We start from the raw sequence: 23,155 nt of genomic DNA on the forward strand, positions 1-23,155 counted from the left end.
GGGACTACTAATGGGAGTGAAGAAAATGCTGGTACCTGGAGTGGTAAAGCAATATGAGTGACAAGGTTTTTGTTATAAAGAAGACACTGGACAACTTCAGCTGATCAAAAGGGGCAAAGCAATGTGAGTAAGAGATCAAGGGTTTTGTTGGGAAGTGATAAGAGGCTTTGGGTGTGAGCTTGAGAGTAAAGACCTGTCTAGAAGCCATATATATACAAGTCAGTGAAGGGTGGTGGATTGGATTGTTTATAATTAAATGTAAAAGGGATCTAGCCCTATGAAGATGCAATGATTGGATAGGTCACGTGTGGATACCCTTGTCATCTGGTGATAGTGATACTGCCACTGTAACCAATATCACTTGGGTTCTTGCTGATCTTACTACAAATGGAATGACTAGTTTCAACTAAATCCATAGAGATGTGGGAATAGGAACTGTCTCTTGGGTGGTGTCTCTGTTTTTCTATTGTCTGAATGACAGAAAGGCCCTGCTCATAATTATATTTTATAGTGCAGTAGATTGAGAATATTTTTCTTGGATTTGTTATGTTATTCCACTTGTCTCTTGGCTGAATTTGATTGGTTATCAGGGTAGCATTTGTGCTGACGTGGAGAAAGGGGATTGGAACTATCCGGTAGAGAAGGATCAATTTTTTTTCTCTTCCATATCTAAATATTCTTGTGAAATTCACTGAAAACAAGTGACAAGAAGAATCTGATAAGAAGGAAGTCAATGCATGAACATAAAATGTCAACAATTAAACCAGATTGGTTGTTTAATTGTTGGACCAAAATTTTGTACTCCCGAATCTAGTTGGAGATCCGGTTGGTTTATTTATAGTGAAAACACTGTAAAGAAGAAAGAGGTCCTTTGAAGTGTGCTAAAGGGGATGGTTTAATTTGGGTTACTTCTGGGCTGACCATTTTCAGAGCTGAACCGGCACATTAGACCCTGAGCTATGGAAATATTCTTAAGAAACTTTTAAGATTATTATCACTATTTAAATACCTGTAGATTTATCAACTAGGTCATACCTATGGAATCCAAGCATGATAAATGCATCTTGAGAGCTAATATAGGCTGGAACTTTGTTCTATGTTGATAAGAATATGTGGTTGCTCACACGTGGGCTTGGTGGGCCTTGGTCGGCCGGTTGGAATAACTAACCAGTCACAAGGGAGAAAAGCCAAAAATGGTTGGTTCTTCACTTTGTGACTTAGTCTATGTTCATGGAATCATGTTAATGTTCATGGGCCTTTATTCAACCTTGTGTGACAGTTGAGATATGACCTTACATGTGGAAAGCATGTCTCATGAATGACCAACCATGACTATTGGCTGACAAATTATGAGATGGGGTGTTTATTTCGAGCCCAATTACTTAGGCCGGTTGAATCATCTGGGAAAAATCGAACCATATAATTATTGGTTCGATCTCAATTTGGGCTTTTATGAAATGGGGGAAAATCAAACTGGACTGGGTTGGGCCTAAAAGATTGATGGTGGACCCCAATACATTTCAAATAGCTGATAGTTCAAAATATAATAAATGTTCTTATAGGATTACCAAAATGTCATTATGACCCTTGGTTTGATTTTCTCCCATGGTAAATAAAAACTTGTTGTATTACTTCTGTCAACTTAACCAAATTTTATTTTGTCAAAAAATAGTTAGTATGGTTTCATGTTAATGTGCTTTGCTGCAATTATTTGGATGATTTGTAATTACCTACTTTTGACTTTACAAAAAAAAAGCCCCCTTGGGGATGTTCTTTTAGGTTGTGGCCTATGGCATCATAAAAAGGGCGAATACAGTCTTACTCCAGTAATTTGCATTGAAATTTTATCTGGATACCAGACCTCAAACAACAACCATGGTCCACTGATCGTCATTGCACCAAGGTTAGATCCTCATGCTCTCTCCCTTGTCTCTCTCAAGGGCTTGTGGGCCCATAGACCTAGGGGATGGGAAGAGGATTTTTTTTTGGGGGGGGGGGGGGAGAGAGTTTTGAACGCAAGACTTTCTTGGTTTTACTACCTCTACATAAGAGGTTGCCACCATTTTGTTAGGGCATGTTTGGTTACATGATCTAGAGATTTCAAATCTTTGGATTCACAAATGAGAGATTTATACCTGTTTGGTTGTGTGAATCCCTGGATTCATGAAATTTAGAGATTCATCATTTTACACTAAAAATGTGAATCAGTTTATTTATGGGTATGAGGTGAAATCCAGAGATTTCAGCCCTACTATAAAAATGTTAAAAATTTGAATCATGACTCCATAAATGTTTTTTTAAGACAAATTTCATTACTCCACAGATTTGAAATCTCTAGATTTTTGAAATAGACTCAAGTAACCAAACAAGCCCTTAGGTAGAAATTCCCTCCCCCCATTGGCTTGACATGTAAAATTTCTATAGATTCTATTTGCATGTTGATATTTGTTTATTAATAATAGACAAGAAAACGAAAAAGGAAATCAAAGTTAGAAAAAGAAAACTGCTACTATATTAAGCAAAAGGTTCAAGGCATTACAAGTTGTACCATTTTTTTTTCTTATGCTATCTTTCTTTCTTTCCCACTTTTTTGAGAGTATAGCTATCTGGGCCAGAGTACAAACCCCACTCCTCCTCAAGGGGGAGACCAAAAAAAAAAAAAGTAGTGAAGCAGAGACTGGAGATGAGCTGTTAATACAAACTAACTGTCTATATAGGTAGTAAGAGGAGTGATGCTAAAGCCAAATAGCACCTGCAGCTTTGAGCATTGGTATCAATGAGCCATTGAGATGGTGAGTCATGACTTCATTGGTTGAACCAACTAGTTTACCTCCTATGAACACAGCAGGTACAGAAGGGCTTAACCCAAGCCTCATGAGTGCCCACTCCATCTCTCTCCCTTTGGAGTCTTCATCAAGCTCATGAATAGCTGGGCTCACACCCAGATCATAAAACAATCTCTTGGTAGGCATGACACATGCAACATGAACTCTTGCTGAAGATCACCACTGCCTTCTGTGCTGCTAATTTGTTTACTCTATCCATCCTTTAGAAAATGCACTTGCAGAGACTAATGAGAGTGAAGAAAATATATTTGGGAACTGAAGATGACTGAGAAGGGTTTTGTTTGTGAAGAAGAAGACTAAGAACACTGTAAGTGTGGCTTGAGAGTAAAGTTCTGTCAAGAGGCCTTACTTATACAAGCCAGTGAAGGGTGCTGGATTGGATTGTTTAATTGAAAAAAATGAAATAAAAGGATAAAGTCCCATAAAGGTACAAGGATTGGGTGGGCGAAGGTCCTGTTTGGATTCTCCTAATTGTTAAACCACTGCTTTGGTTCTTATCAATTGGGTCCTTACTGATCCTTACTATAATTGGAATGTCAAGTAGCTACTATAGAGCAGGAGGAACTGAAATAGATTGAGAAGATTCTGTCAGATCAACCATGATATTTCCACTTGTAGCTTGGTTATGTGATTGGTGATCATGGTAGCATCAAAGCTGATGTGGAGGAAGTTTTTTTGGGTTATCCAGTAGAGGAAGGGATCAACTTTTTATCATTCATATCTAAATATTCCTATGAAATTCCATGAAACCAAAAGCCTAGAAGAAGTAAATCAACAATATCATAAACAGGAAGTCAACAAGTGAACCAAACCGGTTGGTTTAACTTTTTGTGAAGGTCGGTTAGTTCTTCCCTTCTACTTAGGCCTTAGCTATGGAATCTTAAGCATCCTCTTTGTTCTCTACTGATGAGAACAAGTAAGGAATGTGCCAAAAGAGATGAGAAAAGAATATCTAAGAGCCCTTCTGAGTCAATCCAACAGAAGATCAAATCCAACCGGCCTAAAATGACCAATCCAAACTTAGTTTTTAGGGTTTGAACCGGCTGACATGAACCCTAATTATGATTTTCACTATAGGTGAAGAGAAACTTGCTCCACAACATTTAGCAGGATTGATTTTGCTCTTCACAAACCTTGTTTTGGATGAGGACTTAATTATTCCCAAGCATCACCAAATGCCGCAGCAGCAGTAGCAACAATAGCAAGTTGAGCATGTTTTTGTTTTTGTGAAATTTAAAATTCTTTTATGTGAATTTATTAGGTGGGAATATATGTTCTTTCGTGCTATGGAGAGCTAAGATTCTTTTCGTAGGTTTGGAAGATACTTGGAATGCCTTCAGCCGACAATGAAAATTCCATAGCCCCTTTGTCACATTATTTTTAATTGGAAAAAGTTTAGGGACATCAAGATAATTGAAGGAAAAAAATATACATTTCAAAACTATGCCAAATTGACAATGATTCCTCAAATTGTTTTTAAATTTGTATAATAGTACAATGTATTTGCAAATTCTGTTAGATATTTTTATAAAATTTTTAAAATCCCCTTAATTTCTTGTGACATTAGAGTGTTGTCCTCATTAAAATAGAATCTTAGATTTCATCTTCTTTTTTCCTCCATGAGTTCCTTTTTATATTTGTCATTTATTCTAACCGACGGTTCCAACGAACAAGGGGCAACTGCCAATTTGGCATAGTTTTGGAATGTCTATGCTTTTTGCTAATTATCCTCAGTGCCTTTAAAATTTTCCCTTCTTAATTTGGCCATTGATGTGCATTTGGAGTCGTCTATCACCTAAGACTAATTCATGAAAAATAGGGGTGTAATAGATGAGATTTCGGATAATGGCAATACCATATATGCATCCCATTATATCCAGAGAGAGATAATATCTATCATTATTGGATGGATTCAATTGGAGTTGGATGACATTTGGAGATTTAAGAACTTAGCAACTTTCTTTCTCTATATTTTTAGTCTTTAATTTTTTACATATTTCCACTTTTGATTTTTGTTTGTATTTATTTTAATAGAAAAACATAATTTAAGCTAAATCTCTTGGGTCTTTAGTCTTTGTTTTTCTTATATTTTTCCCACGTATGATTTTCCTTTATTTTTAGTTGAATAGAAAATTTAGAAAAATATTCACTAAGTAACTTAATCGGATAATTTAGCTGGTAGGACAATCCATCAAATTTACTCAGATAATTCATCTTACTAGTAATCGGATAGATTTACATACCCCTAAATGAATATCAATGTAAATTTAGACGTGAATTTTAGTTACCAATTTCAAAGCTAAAGTTGGAAGTCATGATGATCTCTTGTTTAATCATGTCTGTAGAAAAGCAAACAAAATTGCCGATTGGATGCCAAAATCTATGCTCTCTCAATGAATATTTGACATTCTTTTGTTATCCTCCGTAGAAAATTACTTTCATTTATTTTTTGCAGTGGTCTTTAATAAACATTTGACCCTAATGATTATGAGTGAGGTTAAAACGATAATTTTTTAGTTCTTTTATCAAATTTCTGTCATTTTTTTCTGAGAAACAAGAAGAGTATTTTTGTTCTTGAGAAAGATTGATCAGCCAACGGAACTGGACTCAAATTTCTCACCTTTCAAATTCTCTGATTCTCAGAATTCGCTGCTTTGTTGCACTTCCTAGGGAGGAGCTCTTGTGTTGTTTCTTATAGAAAATTCGAGTTTCAATTCTGATAATGATAGTTTCTGTTTTCTTGTTTCAATTGGATTGAAGGATTATTAGTTCAATTCAACTATGTTCTCTGTTATCTTTTTGATTGAATTTTGAGAAAAATCAATGGATTGAAGAATTACCAATTTAATTATAAATTACAGGTACTTCTCTCCTTTACCTCATAATTGTATTATATACTTTTTTTTTTTCCCTTCTTTTGTTATATTAAACGGGGTCAATGACCCAAGAAGAGCACTAAGAACGACAAGAAATACAATCCGCCATGAGAATCTCCTCCAAAGCTGAGGGAGCATTCTGAATCAACATCGAAGAACACTCAGGACTAAGTGTCATTTTAGACATCCAATCGGCAGCCTTATTTGCATCACGTCCCACGTGACAACACCTAATGCAATCCACATCATCAAGCACCAAGCCAATCTCATCTATTAGCCTATCAAATCTACCTCGATCCACGCATCCAGAGTCCAAAAGATTCACAGCCTTCAAGGAGTCCAACTCCAAATGAAGAGGCATGAAACTCATTTCCTTAGCCACACATAGGCAAACCCAAATAGCTCTTAACTCCAACTCAAGAACACTCCCAGAGGGTATCCGTCTAGCAAACCCTCCCATGAATTGACCTTGTGAGTTACGGAAAACACCTTCCACTATTCCGTTGCCTGCCCTCTTACTCACAACAACATCGACATTTAATTTTATCCACCCAGCTGGTGGTGGACGCCACCTCCCTTTCACAACGGCACCTTTGATCCCTATAGTCCGAGAGCATGTGTTCCAAGCCTCCATCACAGATACCCCATAATCTAAAGCCAAAAAACGATTTAAAGACTGGCATTGAATCACTGAGACGTTTCTTGTTCCATTGCTTAACATCTTCTCCCCTTCCTGTTCCTCCTTCATCTTTGGATTTTCTTTGACAATATTAGAGATGACTAGCCACTGTGAAGTGAAGATACAGGGCATCAAGATCAAGCCCAGAGAGTGATAGACACAAAAATAGATTTAAAGACTGGCATAGAAGATCTCAGGTCATTCGTTGGCCGGGGAATTGTTTCAAAGAAGAGAAAAAAATATTTTACTAATTAGTTACCAGACAATTTTCCTATTTTGATCCAAATGAGTTTTGGTGCTGATTTTTAAAATTCAAAAAGGAAAATCATGCCAAACAAAGCTTTAGCTGGATCTCACCAATTTTATACGTTACACATCATGTTTGACACATTTACGTAGGGATGTAAATGGATCACCAAAATTCGCTTATCAATTTGCATCCTCATCCATTAAGAGATATCTGAATCTATCCAATTATTAATAGAATGTGGATATGATAATACCTTTTGGATTTTTTTTTCTTCTTATTTTTGCAAACTCTTTTACTTGAGATATGTGAATATTTTTTCAGATTTTCTACCAAAATAAATACAAAGAATAAATTTAAGAAAATCAAAGTCTAAATCGACTATCCGAATATCATCCAAATCCAACTAAAATCCATCCGAAAACTAGTAGGATATTTATTTGAAGTCATCCAAATATAATAGGATGCAGATTTTGTATTACCACTATCCGATTCGTTCACACCCTCTACATTTAAGCATTCGGGTTTTCGTTAAATATACATGGGTTTGTTTTGGTTGATCAAGGATCGGTCCTTAATTGGGTCATTTTTTATTCAAGCCCAATGGGCCTTAAGAAGGCTTAAATCGCACAAAGGACTTGTTTAGGTTAAAATGGGCTCCAAATAATAATATGGGCTTACTATTTAACAGTTTCTATGATATCAAAACTTCCCTACCAATCCTTTATATACCCTCTTGTTCAGAACATCAGGTGGAAGAAAGAAGCAAAGCTATTGCAAAAACACTTGTGTGAACTAATTTTTTTGGTGTCTCATGGTGGGTTAAAGAGCTTGAGATGAAAAACTTCTCAAGTAGCTCCTCCCTCCATTGGGTCCGATATTTTTTTCGGTCTTCACGAGTGGAGTTCACTTCCTTCTCAAGCTTGTTCAGTTGTTCATCCATGTTTCGACTCTAATACAGGTCGGTATATATGTCCGCTGCTTACCTATATTGATAAGAAAATTCAAGGAAACAATAACATAATTTTTTAATATGTGATGGAAATCTTCTCTTTAATATTTGTTGGAAAAATGTAAAAAAGTTTACTCATCTACTCACGAGAGTAAAAGATCCTAACTCACTAAAAAACCCTCTAATTTTTCATTACCAACTAATCACCAAAAATCTTTCTATTTTCTGTTTTTTGAGAAATTACTGAAATCCGAACAGAAGTGAATTTAAAAAAAAAAAAAAAATCTTTCTAAATTTTATTAGATTATTCTTGAACGTCCATGCTGAAAGAGGGTTTTTTTTTTTTTAAGAAAAAATTGCTGAAATGGCGAACAGAAGTAATTTGAAGTACAGCATCCAAATCACAACAAAAGATGGAAAAGCATTGATTCTAGTTGAAACTACTAAAAGCATTATAACAAGATCTATGCTTTCTTTTAATATAATGAATTAAAAAATAAAAAGATGAAATAAATAATAATTGAAAGAGAGAATAATTAAAGAAAAGCCTTAATTAAAGTGATGTGCTTCACGGTTTTGTCAAAACCTATCTCCCTAATTATTTCCTCCTATCCTTTAGGACGGCTTACGGATTTATTGATTTTATTCCCTACACTTGAAATCAGGTTTATAAATTAAACAACTTTTAAACACTTTTTACCCGACAAGGGAAAAAGAAATATATCAAATGAAGGAAAGCATTTTCTTGTCTTTTCGCTAAAAGTGAAAAATTAAGAAACCTTAAAGAAATAGTTAGGTTCATAAAGAAGCTTGATGAGGTTCTGAATTTGACATTAACATATAAGGTGATTAATATTTTTTTTACGGTATTTGTTAATGACTAAATATGTCATGTCACCTTGACCGGTCCGACTAATAGTACAAGGTGATCTTGTTAAGTACGTCTATACCTCAACTACCGATGCAAGGTAAATAACTCTTCCCGGAGTTATTTCCCTAACACAACTCTTCTTGCACATATACCCAAGGGTATCAAGGTAATACGATCAAGGTAACTTCCTATTATACGTCAACTACCTAGAAGGACAAGTCAGGTAAATAACTCTTCCCATAGTTATTTCCCTAACACAATTCTTCTTAAAGTTATATTCAGAGTCCAACTTTGATGTCTAAAGCTATATAAGCACCTCAGACAGACTTTATGTAATAAGTATTTATATTTTGTGTGATTAATTACTTGAATTCTCTATTGAATAGTTGTGATCATATCTCATTGGTACTAACTTGTTCGTTAGGAGACGTACCTCGACCACACAAAGTCGAACACATGTTTTGAAGGAACGTGACAGAGAAGGATGAGCAAGATTTCGTATCAACAGTAATAAAGTAAAAACTGAATGGTTCTCATCAAGTTTGATATAACTAAGTCCATGTGTTGTATAGTTGTGGGGTTAAAATGGAGATGCAGAGCTAGCTAGTCATATATATCTTCATATATCTATGCATGTAACATCAAAACCATTGACATACACTCTCTTACATAACCTTATATTATTTCAAACTCTAACTATTTTACATAAATAATAGGAATATAAATAGACTAGATTCAGCTTGGATAATACAGTACCATAATAAAAAAATATGCTGTCAAGTGTCAACCATTAAAAAGAATACCCACATTGATTTTTGCAGTCCAAATATTTGCTAATTTACTATTAGGGTTTTATGCATCATAGTGTAAACATGATTTTCACTTAAGTTTCATACTAAAGAATTTCACTTCCTTCTTCTCTTCTCTTTGCAACCAAACTTATTTCTAAGATCTTATGAAGGAGTCCCTTATTTCTTTTTTTCTTTTCTCTTTGTGAGCAACATGAGCTAATTAAAAGCTAGAGGAATAGTTTTCCTTCTAAAAAACTTAGAATCTCACCAAGAAAAGCAACAATCTCATTATCAATCTATGTGTAAAGCTAGAGGAATTGTTTTCCCTCACAATCCTTAGAATCTCTCTAAGAAAACCAGCAATCTTGATGGGATGTGTGAATTGGTTGTATATTTTCTGCCCTTGAGAGGCATTTATTCACATAAAACCATTATATAAGAAAATGGGCACCTTTGGATTCTATTTCTACTTGTATGAAAATCATTAATTGTCTGTTTGAAACTATTAGGGCATCACAAGATCATTACTTTTTTATAAGTGAAGCAAAAAGTATCCACATGAGAGAATAAATAAAGAAGATAAAGCAACGGGTTCCTTGTTTCTCAAAATCTCCCTTGAGCGTTACATCAAGCATTAAGAAGCCTATTATGTTATTAAAAGGAAGGAAAAGCACTCTATGAAAGAGCTTTAGACACTTCAAATAAAAAATAAAAAGAGTTCAAATTTAATTGTAATACATGAATATATATATATTAAAAGAAGACTTCTAGCAACTCATGTCTTTATCTCCCTCTTTCTTTATTCGCAGGTTTAAATGAGTAACATGTTATTAGATTTAAATACTGTGACCTAATAAGGATTATTTTTGAGAATCAATGTATTAGCTACTAACATATCGTATATCATTTATATATTAATCTCTTCCAATAAATATACTTTGCAAAAGGGTTATTGGCTTGATAGTCGAAATGGAATGTTTTTGAATATAACTATCAATCATCACTCCACTTCTTATCAATATCTTGTGCCAAAATGCACCTAAAAAGCCACCTTATTAACATTTTTGTCTACTCTACCAACCATTCATCCTTTGCCAATACTACACAATGTTCGATACGAGACAATATGTCTCTTAAGATCTCTTGATCTCCAAAATGCATGTCTATTTTTCCAACCATCATGATTCAATATTGGGAGGTGGGGCATATGGCATTTCTTTTTTGTTTGCCAACTCATTGCCTTTAGTCATTTGCACCACAAGGTTTTCCGGAACCTTGTAAATCTTCCCTTGCCCCCCGGGGCATATGGCATTTCTACTCATTGCCTTTAGCATTAAAAGTTTTTCCCAATATTTTTTTTTTTTTGGGGGGGGGGGGGGGGTGATGTTTCACATTGGAAGATAGCCAAAGAAAAGCCCAAAATGGGTTTATTTTAAGAAGATCTAAAGGAGTTTTTTCTTTTTGCAATGCCCTGGCCGAAGGGGAGCTCAGCCCATGCCAACCGTTGATCCTTTACCAATACGACACAATGTTCAATACGAGAAAATACGTCTATTAAGATCTCCCGATCAATATATTATGTGATACCAATACTTTAAACCTTGATCAAGGCATAACTGTCTTTTCTACTCACTGGGTTTTGAGTACATGTATTAATCTATAAATAATTACAACTATACCCAAACATATTAAGTTTCATGACCACAATGCTTAGTAGTTAATTACCATCACGGGATCTTTGGACCAAAACCACAATCTATACTTTTTCTTAATTAGTTGATCCTTTTATGTATCACTTTCTCTTACAATAAATATACTTTACAAAAGGGCTATTGGCTCGATGGTCAAAATGGAATATTTTTGCGTTATACTATCAATCATCACTCCCCCAGCTTGTGTGAAAATGCTTCCTAAAATCTAACCTATTAACATGCATGTCTATTTTGCAAACCTTTGATTTTTTGCCAATAGGATATGATTTTTTGCCAACCTATGTTTGAGACGATATGTCTCTTAAGATCTCATAATCCATACAATACCCAATATCGATACTTTGGACTTTAATCATGACATAATCTTCCTTTTTTATCCTAAACATATTTTAGTTTTCTGACCAGAATGCTTAGTAATTAACTACCATCAGGGTTCTTTGGACCAAAACGGCAATCTATATTTATATTTTCCTTTCTTAATTAGTTGCTCCTTTTATGTATCACTTTCACATTTCTAGCCTTCCCTTTCAATTTCTCCCTTTTGGGTTTCCTTTTCTTCAATTGGATGCGAATCTTATTGTTCTTACTAATTGGATAGAGCCAATCCACTCCACCTCAACAGATGCTCCAAAGATAGCAATAGGAAGCAGCTGAAAACCATTCCCAAACATAAACTAATTATTTTTTAATCAGAAAATGGGAAATGATTTGGTCATGTACATGATAGGTACGGGATTGTCACAAAATTCATGATATGATCATCATAAGCTTTCTAATACAGGAATCCACTGGACTAAAAACTAAGATTGTTGCCTTTGGGAGCCATGGAGCTTGGAGAAGAACAAACAAAAGAAATCTTAAAAGATTTCTAAAAGGCAGAGGTTTCTGGTTTAAGAAAAGCAGCAAATACACCTCAACACGTTGTATATAAATAGGTCGAATGGGAGCTAGGGTTCCTCACAACAAAAACCCAAAGCTAGTTTTCAAAGCTCTTCACTTCTTTCCACTCTTGCATCTTTCTTTCTGTTCTAACCCTTTCTCCTGTTCACATACTTCTTCAATCTCCTTAGTGCTTTTCTTGAGTTGTAACAATGGAGAGATTGTCCATGTTGGCCAAACAAAAGCCAGTGGTGATCTTCAGCAAGAGCTCCTGTGGCATGTGCCATACTGTCAAGACTCTCATTTGCAACTACGGAGCCAGCCATTTGATCTACGAGCTTGATGAGGACCCAAGAGGAAGGGAATTGGAAAAAGCACTCATGAGGTTAGGGTGTAGCCCAGTTGTTCCGGTTGTATTCATAGGTGGGAAAATGGTTGGCGGAGCAAATGAGATCATGGAGCTTCAGATGAATGGTACTCTTAGAGAAACACTCATCCGAGCAAATGCAATATGGGTTTAATATCTTAACGCGGCTCTGATACTATGTTAGGGTTTTACTCTAGCTACTTTATCTTTGATAGTATGGCATAGATTAAGCTCTTCCCAATTTCTATGAGAGATAGTGAGATAGAGCTAATAACATAATTTAGCCACTCTTAGCTACCTTTGCCTGTAACCCTTTTTTATCTAACTTATAATAAAAATGAGTTTTCATAATTCTTCTTTATTACAGTACTTAATTGCTATCTTCCCATCTCAGAGGAGTTTGGATCCCTTACTCACATGGAGTGAAAAACATATCAATCTATGTAGTTGAATTAAATACGTGTCGAGAATACTATTATGTGGATTTGAAAAAAATTTCTCATGTAATTAAAGGATTAACTCATCTCCCAGATCATATTATTCACCTTTTAGCCTCAAAGGATTCTTCTCAGTGACAAGAATGTAACACTGAACTTGCACGCTTTAAATCAAATCAATGGTTGTTTACTGTTGTCATCCTGAAAGAACATTTGAGGTTGGATGTAGATAATATTAATGTGAGAGAGAGAGAGGGGGGAAAAGTACTAGTACATGCAAGATGCAACAACAAAACAAGAAGTGACTTGTGGATACATTTCTGGATGATCCATCATTATGAGTGTGGGAATATGTACGAGAGGGAGAGAGAGAGGAACTACAAGTACATGCAATGAAACAATTAAGAAGTGACTTGTGGATATATTCCTGGACGATCCATCATTATTAGTGTGGGAATATGTATAAGAACTAATGGTGTTACTATTTACGTGGCAAATATATGGATGAAGTCATGTTCCTGAGTATCACTATTAATTGTATCGCCTGAATCTCTCTCTCTCTGGCCATTATAAACTATGCTGATTCCCCTGCTACTGTCATCGGACCAGCCATCGGTGCTGCCGCTGGTGCTGTGTCTTCTAAGAATCTAAAGACCTTGAAAAAAAAAATTACCCTCTGCTACTTTGGGGTTGGAATGAGGATCCACGGATTCGATCACAACAAGCAACCAAGTGAGCTCTAGATCTATTTATAGAACGAAATTGGTGACATTGAGCGTACTCGGATAAGGAAAAGCAAGAACAGATCTAGTAAAAGACACAGAAATAGAAGTGGAAGAAGCAAGAAGAGGGGTCGAGGTAGCCACGGCGAAACAAGAAACAGCTTTGCAGGAAACCAAGAAACCAGACACTCGGGCGTATGACAAGGAGAAGTTTACACTAGAAGCCTGATACCATATGATGAGGACAGATGATATGTATTGTATTTTGTGTATTCATAACATTACTGTTGAGGGCTAACCTCATCAGATGATACGTATTGTATTTTATGTATTCATAACATTACTGTTGAGGGCTAATATGTAATTTAACCACTTGGTTTGACTTGATCCATGACTTGAAGCTTTGCTTGGATCATATTGAACCGACGCCAATATTCCGGTTTAGGCTTAGCTTTATATTTCTTGGTTCGGATCATTTTTGGGATTAATTTCTTGGGTTCATTTGTTACATGCTCTCTCTCTTTCTCTCTCTCTCTCTCTTTGTTGGTCCTTCATTACAATGGCTTTCGGTGTACGGACAGTGGATTATGCTATTTTGATTGCCTCTTTAATGGCGTTTTTTTACTGTAATTTTTGTATACAAACTTGTAAGGTTTCCTACCCTCTGTTATAATGGATTGGGCTTTTATCTTGAACCCCGGAAATGTATGTCACAAAATTGAACCCCGTCATCAAATTTCTCACATTTTGTTTGTGATTTTCTTTTAGTTTTACACAAGGATCGAATCCATCTGACCTAACAATTACAAATACATGGTATATATAGGACTCATACACACATGACATGACTTGTGTCATTAAAATTGCTGAGGAATTAACCTTGAGCGCCTAGCACTGCATTGAAGTGACACATGTTTGGTGACTTGAGTTGTGCTTCAGTACTGCTGCATGCACAACACTATGCTATCTAGAAACCATCCGTTTCGCACAAGTGGGTTTTCACCTTTTTATAAAACGGAGTGTTGTGCATTAATTATGCAGCGTGAAACCAAAGCTTGGTGACTCTATGACAATATGGTGCATTGCCCAGTCACTAATCAAGAGAAAGAAGCACTTTCTGGTGCTTGCCCTAATTAGATCAAATTGAAGATTGAGATTTGCTTAACTTTTAATTAATTTCATGGAACATTTCAGCAACCCTGAGCGTATTCTTTAGGTGTGAGGACATAGTTTCGAGGTGAACTTTCTAGTAACTGTTTGCTGTTCCTTATCTGGGTGAAGCAACGGTCTTACGTCATTGACATGGCCTTCTCAACTGAAACCAAAAAACACAAGGTAATTAATTTGCATGCAAATTAGAGGTGAAGTGACCAACCAATGTCGAAAAATTCTCTTCTCCTTTCTCCTTTTCTCCTTTTCTCCTTTTCTCCTTTTCTCCTTTTCTCCTTTTCTCCTTTTGTCGTCCTTTATATATTATCATAATTTCTATCTCTGTCGAATCCACTAAAGCTACAAAGTAGAATATATGAAAATGATAGAAACAACTCAACCCTCTCTGTCTATCTCTCTGTGTGCTTGTTTCTTTATATTTGTACCATAGAGATGTACTTGACCAACATCTTTATATCTATGGGATGCCAGGATCCGAGCACGCATTTCCCCTTTTCTCTCTCATGCCCACATGCAATCTAGTGCATATAGATAGATAGATATTTGTAGTAATGGATAATCAATAATGGATTCTCCCTTAAGCATTTGTAGCCCCAAACAGTGCATTCCACCTCATTGTCTTGCACTATGATCAAGCGCATCCATGATCCATCAACTTCAATCTTAATTACATCACACAACAATAGATTCCAACACTGACGAAATGCTCCAAAAGAGAGAAGGGCTGCTCACTTCCAAAATCACTAATCTCTCTACAAGAGAATTGCAATCACATATCTCTTATCGAATCTACACTAAAGAATCTTCTTACAACCAAAAGGGTCAGACGTTATCAAATTTCAACACGTGTCTCAAACATAGAATACTTTGGATCCATAGTTTAGTAAAAAAAAGTAAAATAGAATGGCCTTCCAGCACATTGTTTATGGCATATGTTAGTCTAATTATCATTACTGTTAAGAGTTCGTGGCCATGGATGAGAGAGAGTGACGTTTGACTAGAAAGAGAGATGCGTGTGACAGAGAAAGAGTAGATGAACACCAACATTTTACTCGGTCGGTTGAATGCAACTAGAGTTTGATCAGATATTTTTCACTATAATTGTTCTTTAGAGGAGACCAGAGTTCTTGTTTTTCAGTCATCTAGGACTCCAATGGTGGAGTCCTTGGAATACAAGAATCATAGCGTTTGGTTTACAAAAAGATAAGTGTTTGAGATTACATAAAATATTAGCCGGGTTTCACATGAATTGTGACAGTCCTTGCCATCAGCTGCATGTAGATATAGAGTCTTTGGAGAGAGTGGACTCCTTAAGTTGGTTACACACTGGAGACCTCTAAGAAAGAACCCTAGCCGCATAAGCCTGAGAGGAGGAGATGGCTAGGGTTTGAGGGGTATTGCCAAAAATATCCTTAATGTGCCCCCCAACCTCAAGGGAGGTGAACTGACCTTGAGGTTGGACAACAGTTGACTCAACTGAAACTCTAAGTAGAGAGTGGCTTGGTAAGATGTCAGCGAGCTGATCTTTCGTGGATCAGAATTGAACCAGAAGATCTCCTTCTGCAACCTTATCATGAACAAAGTGGAAGTCAATTTCAACATGCTTGGTATGAGCATGGAAAACCGAGTTTGCCATGAGATATGTGGCCCCAACATTGTCACACCATAGAACCAGTGCATCCACCAGAAATACAATAGGTTCATGAACAAGAGATTGGAGCTAAGTGAGTTCAATAGCAATGTTAGCCAAGGCTCTATATACTCAGATTCAATGCTGGAATGGGAGAATGTGGGCTGTTTACAAGAGCTCCAAGAAACAAGGCTACAACTTAGAAAAAATTGCATAACCTCAAGTAGACTTTCAATCATTAGGGCAGCCAGCGCAATCAACATCTGAGAAGGCTGTTAGTGTTATTTTAGAGGACTTATGAATAACAAGACCATGGGATATAGTACCTTTTAAGTAACAAAGAATACTTTTGACAGTAGACTAATGATCAAGAGTTGGACTTCGCACCAACCGATAGACCTTGTTTATTGCAAACTGTATATCCAATCTAGTCATTGTAGCATATTGGAGAGCTCCCACAATGCTCATGTACAAGGTAGGATCTGCCATGAGCTCTCCAGAAATTTTACATAATTGTGAAGAGAAAGAAATAAGGTTGGTAACAAGTTTGCAATCACTCATGTTTGCCTTGTGAAGAAGATCCACGATGTACTGCCATTGAGAGAGATGAAGACCATCAGAAAACTGAGAAATAGATATTCCAAGAAAGTATTGTAATGGACCTAAGTCTTGCACAACAAACACAAAAGCAATCTTATCTAGAAATTGAGTAAGGAGCAAGTCAGTGTTGCCAGTAAGAACAATATCATCCACATGGACCAAAATATATATTGTATCAAGAGACCCATGATAAATAAACAAAGAATTGTCAGTCTTAGAACCAATAAACTCATACTCCAACAAAATGAACTACGTCTATCAAACCATGCTTGTAGGGCTGGTTTCAGGCCATATAAAGACCAATAAAGCTGACAAACATAATTAGGATTATGTGAGTCCGCAAACCTTGGAGGTTGCTTCATATAGACAGTCTCATTCAGAAAACCATGTAGAAAAGCATTTTATGTATCCAACTGCTGGATAGGCCATGAGCAATTCAAGAGGCTGCAAGTTTACATTGAATCCAACATCACATAACAACATAATCAAAGAGTAAGATTGGATGTATGAATAATTATTACAGTCATCCATGAAAAAGTCAGTGGAAGTTAAGAGTTTAGTGTATCAAAATTGAAAGTACTTAAGAGTGCAATTAGTCCAATTGTTGAATTTTTTGGATTAAGAGAATCAAATTCTAGTCAAAGTTCACCATGTTCTAAATATAATCACATGACGCTCTAAAGAGCTGAATACCGTCTGAGCACTCCATGCATGGACAAGAGTCGCCGTGTCCTAGACCACCGGTACATCTTACAAATCTGGCACCAGGCACCCTGGCATCACTAGATCTTCATATTTTGTAAGAGAATATAAACTTAGCAAGATCAAGAATATCATATAACCATGCATTTCACATATAACCATGCCCCATGGGGGAGTTTTTAAATTTTAAAACATCCCTATATTATTTTCCTTATTTCTCTCACTTTACATGTGAAATACCACTATTTGGCCCCCTTCAAAAATTTTTAAAAAAATTTAAGATAAAGATAATGGGTACATATGTCATTCTTAATCATTATCTAATGGTTATCATTAAACCCCTAGTTTTAAGGAATAAAAGGCAAAATTCTAATTAAAAACTAACTCACGATCCATGAATTTCTCCCTATTTTTTCTCTCATATTTTCATTCCTATTTATTCTCTCATGAATCTTCTCTTTTATTCCTATTTTTTCTCACACGTATCACAAAATATTGGAGTAGTTAGCAGACATTGGAGTTTTCCTAAATCTTCGCACCATTATCGGTATATTCACTCTCTCTTTCTCAAATTATTCCTCTCTCTCACACTCACGATTTTTTCTAGTATTCTTTTCATAAAGCATAATTAATTTTTTATTTTATTTCATTGTTCTTTATTTCTCCTGAAATTTTGATTCTACTAATATCAATTTAATTCTCATTATAATTCAGCCATTGATTTTATTAGATCTAATCATAATCATGGATTTTTATTTTTTTTTTGGTACAAAGGGGCTTTATTAAGCCAGGGGATGGGGATATTAATATGCCTCAGCAAGAGTCCAACTCACAACCTCTTCATAATCATTGATTTTTTTTAATCCTTAAACTTTCTTCTAAAATTTCATTTCCTATTAATGGAAATTTTATCATATCTAATCGTAATCATTTTATTTTATTTTTGAATCCCTAAACTTTCTCATAAAGTTTAGATTCCTACTAATAGCAATTTAAATTTTAAGTTTTATTAGTTGGGATGTTTAAATTTTTGCCATCAATATTATAAGATCTAATCATAGTCATTGAATTTTGTTTTTTACTTAATTTATGATAAATTGGGGGTTTATAGACTTGTAAATGGATAGCTGAAATCCGCCTACGAATTCGCATTCGTATTGGTTTAAAGTGTCCGTGTCTGAAAATTTTCTTACCGAAGAATATCCATATCCGTCCGTTAAGCAACCGGATTCGGATTCGGATAATTGCTTATCAAATCGGATAAATATCCGCATAGAGTAAAGTATTCAACTTTTTTTCTTTGAGAATGGATGATAATCGGAATCAGAAACCGGTAATCGGATAATCGGAAATAAAAATTTATCCCGTTAGAGTAAAGTATTGAACATTTTTCACAAAAAATGACTGATAATTGGATTCGGATTCCGTAACCGTTAACCAGGAAATTGTAAATCAAAATTTTTTTTTTTTAAATGACAATTACCAATCAATAATTGGATAGTTTATTGGATTGGATTATTATCGGATATCCAATCAAGTTTCGGATAATTCGGATGCCTTCACTAAATTTTTGCCGGATTCAGATTCGGATAGCGGTTCTGCTAATCGGATTCGGATTCGGATTCGATACTGGTGTATCCGAGCCGAATCCGATCAGTTTACATGTTTAAGTGTTTATCCCATATTTGTCTTCAAATCTATCTTTTTTTCCTATATTTTCTCCCACAATTTCTTTCCCACCTTTTTCTTTCATAATTTTTTAAAGTTTTTCTCCAAAATTTTAGCCCCTATACTTTATTATAAAGTTATCTATATTTTAGTCCTCCTATTAATTTACCTAAATTTTTGTTGTGGACCCCACGTCGAAATATAATAAAATATTCTGAGATGGGACCCACAGTGGGTCCCGCATTGGCTCATATAATATGTATGGTGAAAAGACATAAGTGCTAGACGAAGAGGTGATCCAGACTCATTATTCGGCCCCCCCAATGTTCAATCTTGGCTCCGCCCCTGGTCCCACAGATTAGGTCTCAGACAATCATCAACCATTCCACACAATAATCAAATCTTGAGCAAGAATAAATTGATATTGTAAATATTAATAAAGAACTACATCAAGTGATAAGCCTCTCATAATGTTCTCGAAACCAAATCAAAGTGCGGAAGTGATAACAAAACTAAAGTAAACAGTTGGAACGAAAAAGTATAATCAAAACTCCTAATTGTTAAGTCAAGTACATATCCTTAAGTAAAATATACTTTCAAAACTCAAAAATCTCTATATTATGAACGGTATAAATCAATTCATGAGTCGAACTAATTCTGGTACGTGCAGTCGAGACATAAACATTCTTCACTGTGAAAGTCATAGTCCCCAAAATCTTGTACATAGTACGGATCGATCGCCGGTGTCTCTTATTCTTAAATTGTTGTGACATCTAGATCTACAACAAACTCTAAAACAACAAATTCCCGGAAGGGTGAGCTCAAAAGAATTCAAGGAGTAGTTCACAAACAAATAACTAATGTCACAATCTAAATCAATACATCATATAGTCTAACCTATCATGAAGTGAAATGAAACAATGCTACTATACTTTAATTGATACTAGTCTCTATATGGCAGACACGCATTAAGATAGGACACCAAACTCTTCTAGGTAGGTCTCATCACTTTGATTTCTTACGGGTTGGTTACCAGTCTTAAGATCTCAGGTAAGGGGTAAAGGCATCCTTCTCCGACTATCACCATGGCTAGGGTTTAAGTCACCACTCTCTCACCACACCATTGGAAAGAGAACTAGTGCGTATCAAACCCAATGCTAAGTCAACTGCTCAATCACATCATTCTAGGTCCAGATACCTCCCCTCACACTTCTTGCCTTCTTGATTCCGTATCCTTTCCTATCTAGTGTCAATGTTTTATTCTCGAATTACGCCTTCTCTTATTCCTATTGGTCATCCACATATAATGGGCGGGAAGCTCTCATGTCCCCTTATGCTTCTTGCCTTTTTGGGTGCCCATGAGCCCAAGCCTATTATATGCAACCCTAGCAATGATGGCTCCCACAAAAATGTTGTGTCCTCTCATGCTTCTCGCAATGTTGGGCTCCCACCAGCCAAATACCGCTTTCATGGGTCACTTGGCATCAATACCCCGCCGATAGGGTGATGATATGATAGGGTACCTAACCAAACTCTTCTAGACCACTTAGTCATGGCAGCTAGTAATCGTAAAAAATGTTGGGGGCACCAGAGGATAGCGTCTCATACCAACTCCACTGATGTCCTTAAGTAGAAACACCCAAAAATGTATTCTCCAATTCACAATCACAACACACATTCACTTTCCACAAGTAGCAAGAAGGTTCAATCACATTCCTAATTTATAAATCAATCTAAGTCCATAAAGTCACTTGTTGATCCATAAATCAATAGCATCATTAATCACTTATTCTGTAATTTTAGAGTTATAAACAACAATCCTAAACCTTAAAACAACAGCATGTGAAATTATAGGCAAGTTTCATAACAACCAGGAAAGTAACAATGGTTATATGCAATGTCATCACATTGCTATTGATTTGCAACTTGAAAAGTAAATCAAAAAGTATGTTCACACTTCTCAAAAAGTCCTATTAACATGTTGGGTCAAAATTAGAAATAACACTATAGAGGTTTGACATTGAAAAAAGAAACAAAAGACCAACACTGTGGGTGTAGTTGGTCGGAGTGGTTTCCTGGGGTAACTAGAGCACTCAACTAGGACAATCAACTACGAAAACCAACCAGGCAAGGCTGGTTGCTTGGGTTGGTCACCCGAGGTGACCAGGCCAATCAATTAACCCATGAGTACAAACAGAATTGACTCGGATCATCAAAAGGCTTCCCAATTGGGTTTTATACTACTCCAAAAATATTTTAAAAATTTTAAAATAATACTAGAAAATGATTTATCATAATTTAGACATCAAACAAATAAAAATGAGTAAAAACCTAACAAATCCTATAGTGGGTCTTCTCCAAAATTGATCAGGAAGATTCACAGATAAACAAGAGTGAATGGGTATTCACTCTAGAGTAAAGAGGGTAGAAGAATTAGGTTGGTACAGTAACTAGAAGCCTTCAACTAGGTCTTGACAGTAGGAGAAATCAATCTTAGAAGAGAATTAGAACAAAGAAGATAAGTATTAACTTTTAAGAAAGTAAATGACGTTCGGAAACCTTGTTGGATGCTCTACACACTTTCTTTCACCTTTGTGGAGTGTTCTCTAACGAGCTCTGACATTCTCTGAAGGCTTCAGATCATAATGACACGTTTTATAAAGAAAACACATTAAATAAGGCTTCAAAAATCAAATTTCTAAAATTGCCCTTTTTCACCCGAAACCAGGCTGATCACCTAGTGTGGTCGCTCGAGGCAACCAAGTCAATCAACTAGCCCTTGGAACTTTTGTTCTAGAAGCAGATTCAAGGCCCAAGCCCATGGCTTTGCCCTAGTTCCTATTCTACACTTGAAAAGGGTCCTACCTGATTTCTAGGACCTTCTACATGTGTCATTAAGGAATACTTGATCCATCTACTACATCTGTCAACATCCGAGTTTGATCTCCTTCCAAACTTTGACAGATTTCCCAACTTAGAATCATCTCCATCTAATTCCATTGGTTCAGACTCCAATCCCATTGTCTCAACCTAGATGGCCCACAATTGCATTCTACCCGCACTCAGAGTTTTTGGACCTACAATATGGATTTTCAGGTTAGGATTGTGGGGATTTCATAATGTTCCTATGAATCTAACCATGTTAGTCTCTATCTAGGTAGACACATTAAGATACAATACCAGCCTACTCTTGGAAGTCTCAGACAAACTCTAAAGGCTTTGATCGAACTGGGTGTCACGACCAACATATAGGGATAATAGTTCCAATCAATGACCATGGTGGGGGATTCGGGCCACAATCTCTCATGATGCCCATTGGATGAGAACTGACACATGTTAGAGAACTTTCTAGTCCAATGCAAGAGGTCATCTACTCAATCATGTCATACTAAGTTTGGATACATTTTCTATAGCACCAACCAACTCGGTCAAGTATCCTCGTCTATCTAGGAAATGTCGCATTCTATGGCACCAACCAACTTGAACTCTACCTCCCGAAACCCTTGACCAGCCACATATAATAGGTAGGCTACCTCATGTCCCCTCACCTGCTCCAATAGGATATTGGGCGCTCATGAGCTGCTTATTATATGCAACCCTACCATGAATGATACATGGTAATGCTTGTGTCCCCTCACCTACTCCAACAGGCTATTGGACACCCACAACTCAGCACTGTTGTCACTGGTCACTCAACCTCAATACCCATGCCGATAGGATGATGGCATAACAATGGGGTTCCTAACCATACATTTAAACATCTAAAGTAAATGCACATAAGGTATATATGAGATGCAAAGGTACCAAGGGTAGTGGGTAATGTATACATGCATGCACTAATCACCCATTCCATCAAATCATTAAAATATCATAATTGAAATGAAATAGTAAAACATTATATTAAATATAATTTCACGTTGCTATCCATCCATGCATGCCCTACGAACTTCTAGAGGATGGATTTACATAAAAGTGTTTAATATTACATAAAATATTGGCCAAAGTT

At 36.0% G+C, this 23,155-nt stretch overlaps 2 pseudogenes; one reads left to right on the forward strand and one right to left on the reverse strand.

Annotated features, from left to right (window-relative positions):
* Window positions 1–2,655: 2,655 nt before the first annotated feature.
* On the reverse strand, window positions 2,656–3,101 carry LOC149019291 (monothiol glutaredoxin-S10-like; annotated as a pseudogene).
* Window positions 3,102–11,949: 8,848 nt separating this feature from the next.
* LOC149019292 (monothiol glutaredoxin-S2 pseudogene) lies at window positions 11,950–12,550 on the forward strand (annotated as a pseudogene).
* The last annotated feature ends 10,605 nt before the right edge of the window (window positions 12,551–23,155 follow it).

This window comes from Hakea prostrata, chromosome 4 (assembly GCF_041222555.1).
Source record: "Hakea prostrata isolate BN-2017 chromosome 4, UWA_Hpros_2, whole genome shotgun sequence".
Lineage (NCBI taxonomy): Eukaryota > Viridiplantae > Streptophyta > Magnoliopsida > Proteales > Proteaceae > Hakea > Hakea prostrata.